Source organism: Galeopterus variegatus, unplaced genomic scaffold (assembly GCF_000696425.1).
Source record: "Galeopterus variegatus unplaced genomic scaffold, G_variegatus-3.0.2 Scaffold10036, whole genome shotgun sequence".
In the NCBI taxonomy this organism is placed as follows: domain Eukaryota; kingdom Metazoa; phylum Chordata; class Mammalia; order Dermoptera; family Cynocephalidae; genus Galeopterus; species Galeopterus variegatus.
In genome coordinates this window covers 51,034-58,185 of record NW_007736147.1, presented here as the reverse complement: position 1 = coordinate 58,185, position 7,152 = coordinate 51,034, and positions in this window count along the sequence as shown.

Here is a 7,152-nt window from a genome sequence, read left to right as displayed (position 1 = left end):
AAAGGGTTCAGAGACTGCCTGGCTACAGTATTAACCTATCAATAAATTCAGATTGACAAGAAGAGGCTACTTAGATCAATGAATTTAAAATCTAAAGGAAACATGAAGTTGTAAGTATACTCAAAATATATGGCAGAAAAATAACTTTAAAGTAGACAGGAGTTTCCAGCTTTCACATGCTGGGGGGTGGGGGTGGGGTGGCATATAATTGCAGATGAAAATGTCAAATGAGGGTACGTAGTAGATTTTCAGAAAGCACAACTGCCTTGTATGAATTCTAGTCTTACACATAAGGCTGGAAAAGTTTTGTGGACAGGTTAGTTTGGAAGTGTGCTGAAGACCACCTCATCTGAACTGGTGGATGTCATCAGTCTCTGTAATACAGTGTGACTAGAGTTACAGGACATGAACTTTGAGGATGGACTGAATCACCCTCACCTCTCCAGGCTAAAACACCCTGTTGCAAGTACTTTCCTCTTTAGAACTACAAGAATAGAACAATGATCAGTTACCTGGCGCATAAGACCTATCCTGATGACTACCACCACCAACCACCACACCAGCAATAATTACAGCTAATTGATATGCCAGTATAATGTTTCTTTCTTTTTTTTTTTTTGTCTTTCTTTTGTCTTTTTCTGTGTCCGGCAACGGATCGCAACCCTCGGCTCCGCTCCCGCGCCTCGCTCAGCCAGTGAGCGGGAACCGGTCTGTATGTGGGATCCGAACCCTCGGGCGGGAGCGCCGCCGCACTTCCCAAGCGACACACTATCCAGTGCGACACACTATCCAGTGCGCCACCGGGCCGGCGCCAGTATAATGTTTCTTGGCAGCTAAGTTTCTATGGCTTTTGTATCATTCACTTTATCGCTCTTACCACCATGATGCTCGTGGGTTAAAATGGTTTACTCCTATAAGAAGAAAAAATCTGGAGATATTAAACAGGTATTTTTGTTTTCTAGTTGTCCTTTCTCCCATGTCTAATCACACCAAGTTCCTCTCCACCCACGTCCCTAGAGGCCTTGCCTTTGCCAGCTGCTTTCAGGTTCCTCCTAGATCACACAGCAGCCTGGGTCCTGAAGCTTTGCTTGACTTGTCAGTTATTCCATGTGAGCCTCTTCAGTGGCCCAGGACAATTGGAAAAGATGGGGTGGTATGGAAGAAGGAAGAAGGGAAAACTGGACAAAATCAACAGGAGAATCCACCCCCTATTTTTCTCCAGCCATGACAGGGATAAAATCTTAACACAGCTAAATGTTTTTACACAGCCACACAGCAAAAATCATAAGTGTTCTGCTAAACAGTCTTTGACCCTAGCCTGGTTTTACACTATGTCTCTTGCCTTTTGCTTATTTGCTGGCTCATTCTAGCACACACACACACACACACACATGCACACACAAATTTTACTCACTGATCAAGCTGTAGCAGCACATCTGTGAAGAATTCATAACGTGAGTGTGCTGCAGCATGCTCATTGACAACTGCTGACCTACAAGATCAAGTCCAATCTATTAAATGTAGCATCAAACATGTGGCCCCTCTTCAATTCTTTTCTCACCCTTTACTTTGAACTTTTCATGCCAATAGCATTGAACTTGAGTCTATGCCTTTGCCCCTAATTGGGACCCCTTGTCTGGAATATGTTCCTGCCCCTTTGCTGGGCTACCTTCTACTCATCTTTTAAGAACTCCTCAGGAACACCTGGAATGTTTTCTAATTTCCCTTATATCTAGCTCTGTTATGTCTGGTATCTGTTATGTCTCACCTCCTAGTTCCATAATACCGTGTGTAAATCTTTTATCATTGCCCTTACCACCGTGTCTTAGATGCTTACCCATTTGGATACACCACTAGATTATGAATTTCTAAGGACAGAAAATGTGTTTTAACTATCTTTGTGTTCCCAGCACCTACCTTAGTGGCGAGTACCAACTAGGCACTGAATAAATGAGTGAGTAAATAAGTGGAGTGAATGAATGAGAAATTGAGTGCTTTGTTCATGGTCATCTGGCCAATAACGGTCAGAATGGAAACTAGAACACAAATCTTTTGACTTCAGTTTTTAGTCTTTTTCAGTGATACAATGCTGCTGCTTATGAGAAACATCAGCTGTTAGTTCTTGCTAGTGATAAGTAAGGGCAAAACTGAAACAAAATTCAAATGTCATTCCTGCTAGTCATAAATTAGAACAAAAGTGAAACAAAATTCACTTAAGAACAACAAAAACAGAAAGATGCAGTACTCAATACAAAAATTTCTGAGACATTTTCTGGAATTGTTTGATTACAACTAGGTAGAATTAATAAAGATAAATTTTACGGGAAATTGCAGATAGAAGGAAAGTCTAGACTGGTTCAGAGGAACAAAGGTATTATGAATAAGGAAATCACCTTCGTGAAGGTTCTGAGGACCAATGAAGTAATACAGGGTATGGAATGTGGCCTGCATCTGAGCCACAAGGTAAAGAGAGTCTCTATTATTGAGGATGTCTTGGAATAAGGACTAGGTAGCTTCGTGTGATCTTTGGATACAGCCAGAGATGGGTAAAGGCTCTTTAGTTTCTTCTTCTGATTTCTTAACTGGAGACCTAAGCTTTCTTGAAATAAGAGGCTAGCTGGCTCATTTTTATCAGCGATCTTTGGAGGCACAGATTTGAGTTAATCAATCAATTATTTATATGCTTGTTTTCTGCAACCTGATGACCAGCCTTGTTTCCTGGAAGGCTCTGATGTTGGTTCCATCACATGACCAGAGGGAACTAGATGTGGGGGTTGAATGTATTGCGGATGTTTCCCAGTGTGAATGGTGAAAGCTCAGTTTTAGGAAATGGAAAGTGGCTGATCTATCTCTGGCAGAATACTGCCCACTTGGTCAAAGTTGCTCTCTGTTGTCTCCCTTCCTGTTCTTTAGACAATAGTTTAGAATGATGAATGCAGCCAAGCCCAGCTCCACTGTTTAGTGTTTAGGAGGACAGTAGAGATGAGACGTGGCTCCTGAAGGCTCAGAAGGTTTAAGTAATTTGCCTAAGGCACACAGTGCAGTGGTTCAACTGTGGAAATTTCTGATACCAACATCCTTGCTTTTTCCATAATACCATAAAGTCAGGTGACAGGTTTGAGACCTTGTCCCCAGAATGGCAGAGTAAATCTTATATCTGTAATTAATTCCCAATCTGATGTGCATCTAATTTTCACAGTCCTTAAAGGAGAGGGAACCACACAAGGGCAACCCTGTGAAAGAACAGAATTTACATGATGCAGCAGGTGCTGAACTTTGCTGCCAGGGTTACCTATGTCCAGGATAATTCTTTTTGAACTCCAAATAGATAAACTGAGCCCTTTTTATGGTCACAGTGAAACAGGGAACTTCAAGTCCATTTCCTTCACAGGGGTTGGTTTTACAACCTTTTTTCTTTTCTTTTTTTAAAAGATGACCGGTAAGGGGATCTTAACCCTTGACTTGGTGTTGTCAGCACCACGCTCACCCAGTGAGCTAACCGGCCATCCCTATATGGGATCCGAACCCGGGGCCTTGGTGTTATCAGCACCGCACTCTCCCGAGTGAGCCACGGGCTGGCCCTGTAACCTCTTTTCTGTGTTAAAGTTATACCATTACTTGACTCCAAACTGTGTTTTGATTGTGCTACCCACTCATAGGCATGGCTACTCCCTACCTCCCAGGTTTCTAAATTACTTGCCTGGTTTCAGCTAATCTGTTTACTGTGATTCTCACAGAATCCTGCTCCTGGTGCAGTCTTCAGGTCATTCTAACAATACCCCTGAGCCAGCTTAAGCTTCCTTCCTGTCTTCTTGCCCCAAATTTCACAAATCCCCTATGACTTAGAATGGAGCTAGACCTGTGGAAGGCTGGAAATCTAGTCAGCTGCTTCGTGAATGGTACCATTTCATTGGTCTATTCACCACTCAGGCTCAGGAAGGATAGTCCACAGAGACACAGGAGTCATCTGAGCTCTGTAACACCACCCCACTCTCTTCAGGGCCAGGGCTGAGGTTGAACTTTTTGTATAATATGGCATAGAACACAGTAGCTGAACCTGTGCAAAAGGCCGAGAGCGCTGTCCTGAGGGCTCGACATCTCCCCTTTGTGCTCACATGTCTGGCTTTGAGACCCAGAACTGCCCTTTTATGCTGACTGCCTCAGACAACAAAAAGCCATTCTCTCCTCCCTGAGTTGCTGGACCTCAGAAAGGGGCTATTCATAACCAGGTTGTACTGTTCCCTCCTTGGGGGGTGGGGCAGAGGGGCTGAGAAAGTTCTGCAGACCTGAGGACAGCAAAAAAATATTGGGCTGCTGCCCTCCCACTCTGTCTGAACACCCAGGGTGCTGAAGATTCAAAGGCAAGCCCTTGAGACCTTGCAAAAGGGAAGGTTCCTCCCAGGTTTACTTGAATAGATTTCTCCCAAGATGTTGCCAGGAGAAAGGGAGCAAACAGGAATATTGATAGTCTTGAGTTGTTTGGCTTCAAAGCAGTTCTCAAACGTTATTGTGCAAGTTCTGGAGTGTTTGTTGAAATGCATATTTCTGGGCTCTACCTCCAGCTGTATATTTTAAACAGGCCCAGGGTCACATTTTCCCCTAAAGCTTAAGAAGCCAACTTGGAATGCTTCTCCCCACCTGCTCCAGCCTGGGTTTATTGAATATAGCCACAGCATCAACCAGCCTATAGCAGAGGCTCTGTGATTCACACTTATGGTTCTCACAGCACCCAGGAAAGTTCTAGCACAGGGTAGACTTCATATATTTATTTATTTAGGTAGCTGGCTGGTAAGGGGATCTGAACCCTTGACCTTCGTGGTGTTCACACCATGCTCTACAAAGCAAGCTAATTGGCCAGCCTTTCTTTTTGTTTTAAGACCATTTAAATTACATCAGGCTATAAACGAAGAGCTCAAGCTCAGTGTAGGAGTGTTTCTTAGAGTTTCAGGTCATTTATTGGGAGGATGACAGAGTCACCATAAGACAGAAAGTCCAGTTGAAATATGGGAATCCTACACTGTTTCTCCAAACTGGACAGCTTACTGCATGGAGGACTTCTAATGAAGATACCTCTTGTTATCTTGAGGGCCCTCTGATCCAGATTTGTCTAGATGTGATGGAAAAAGTATTGGGCCAATGTGCAGGAGACTTGAGTCTAGTGAGCTACTAATGAGCTGACTTTCGGGGCTTCACTTTACCCATCTGTACAATGAGGGGTTGGCCAAGGAAACCCCTAAGGTTTTTTTCTGGCTGATTTTCTCAGGTTCTCCAGTCACTGTAGCTTGCTTCTGGTCTTCATCCTCAAGTATGTTGTACTGGGACAAGGGTCAGCCCTAATTCTCCCACTCACCATTTGCCTAGTATGGCTATAATAGCACCTGGTACATAGTAGATGCTTATTAAATATTCATTGCAGGAATAAATAAATATCTATTATAGCTGGTCATAAGGTAAAACAGTCCTTACCGGAACAACGCCCCAGGTAGTTAGGCAGGGCCAGGAGCTGAGACTGCTGCAATCTTAATCTTGTCAGCTGAGAATTCTATTTTTTTTTTGGCAGCTGGCTGGTAGGATCCAAACCATTGACCTTGGTGTTATCAACACCATGCTCTAACCAGCTGAGCTAACCAGCCAGCACCCCCCCTCCAGCTGAAAGAATTCTGACAAGGCACTGGCCTATGCGTGCCTTCATCAGGATGTGTGACAACTTCAGAGGTGGCCACATTTCCTTTCATCATATCTAATTTGGCTTATAAAAGGAATACATGTACATTGCAGAAAATTTATAAATTTTTAAAACGTATAAAAAATGGAATTTTAAAACTACCCATAATCCAGTGATGTTTTCTTTTAGTACTTTTCTACATCTTTGGAATTAAAAGAAAATGATATACATGTTTTTAAGATCACCTGTAATTCAAAGATAATCATTTAAATTTTTGTGCAATTTGCAACGTTTTTCTATGCATGTCTATGTATTTAGAATGTATGCTGTTTATATAATGTCATATCCTGAATTCTCTGCTTACATGTCCATTAAAGTCTTAAGCATCATTTTCTATGATTTCATGATAAGTGCATTTAACCACTCCCTCATTAGGGACATTCAGGTTGTTTCCTTTATGCTTTATATTATAAATATCACAGTGATGAGCATAGCTGTCCCAAATTTTTATTTCTTTAGGATTGAGTTACAGGAGAGGAATACCGGGTCAAAGGGTACAAATCTCTTTAAACTTCTTGAAACACAGTGTCAAAATATTTTGTAGAAAAGTTTTCACCAATTTACACTGAAGGTCAGTATCTTTCAATGAGTTTTGTAACTGCCTCCGCAGAGAACACGAGAAATAGCCCCGCCAGCTTGGAAAGCATCCCTGCGGTTGTGTGGCCCCTGCAGTGGTGGGAGGTGAGAGGCAGGGGGTTCTTTCTCAGATCTGCCTCAGCTTCCCCTCCTCCGGTCTTCTTTCCTAATTCCTTGAGTTCTTCGTTTTTTAAGCTCTCAGGAGATAAAACGGACTGGGGGCGGAGGATGTTAATGGTAATGGCGCTGGGGGTAGGGGGTTCTCTATGTTTGAGCAAAGAGAAGTTTGTCAACAAAAACCCAACATTTGGAAATCCTTCATAGAAACATCCGCCTATACCAACGTGAGTTTCAACAGAGACAGGATGAAAGAAAAGAAAGAGAAGGCGGTAGCGGGGTAGGGGTTGGAGAACGCGTTGCAGGTTTGCCCTCCAGCTAGCCGGCCGCGGGCCCCTTTAAGGACAAATCCGGGACCTGGCCCTTTAAATCTGTGTCAGTTTCCCCTGACGTCAGCGGGCGGGCCGGCAGCCCTGCTGTTTACCGCCTCGCAGCGCCGCTCAGCACCCAGAGTTCCCAGTGTGTGGGCTGTCGCGTCCGCCGTCCTTAAAGGGCCCGCACCCCGGAAAACTCGCCGCTCCGCACGGCGTTCGGTCGCTACCACCTTATCACGCCCCTCACCCACCGCCTCCCCTCCCTTCGTGGCGCCTCCCCCGCCGCCGGCTTCCCTTCCCTCCCCTTTTCCGGAGTCTCCGGGCTCCCGGCAACCAGCCGCCCCTCGTTCTCACGGCCCTGGCCGGGGGCTGTAGGGTCTCAGCCCCTCGCGAGCTGGGGCCTCTTTCCGTAGTCCCCCC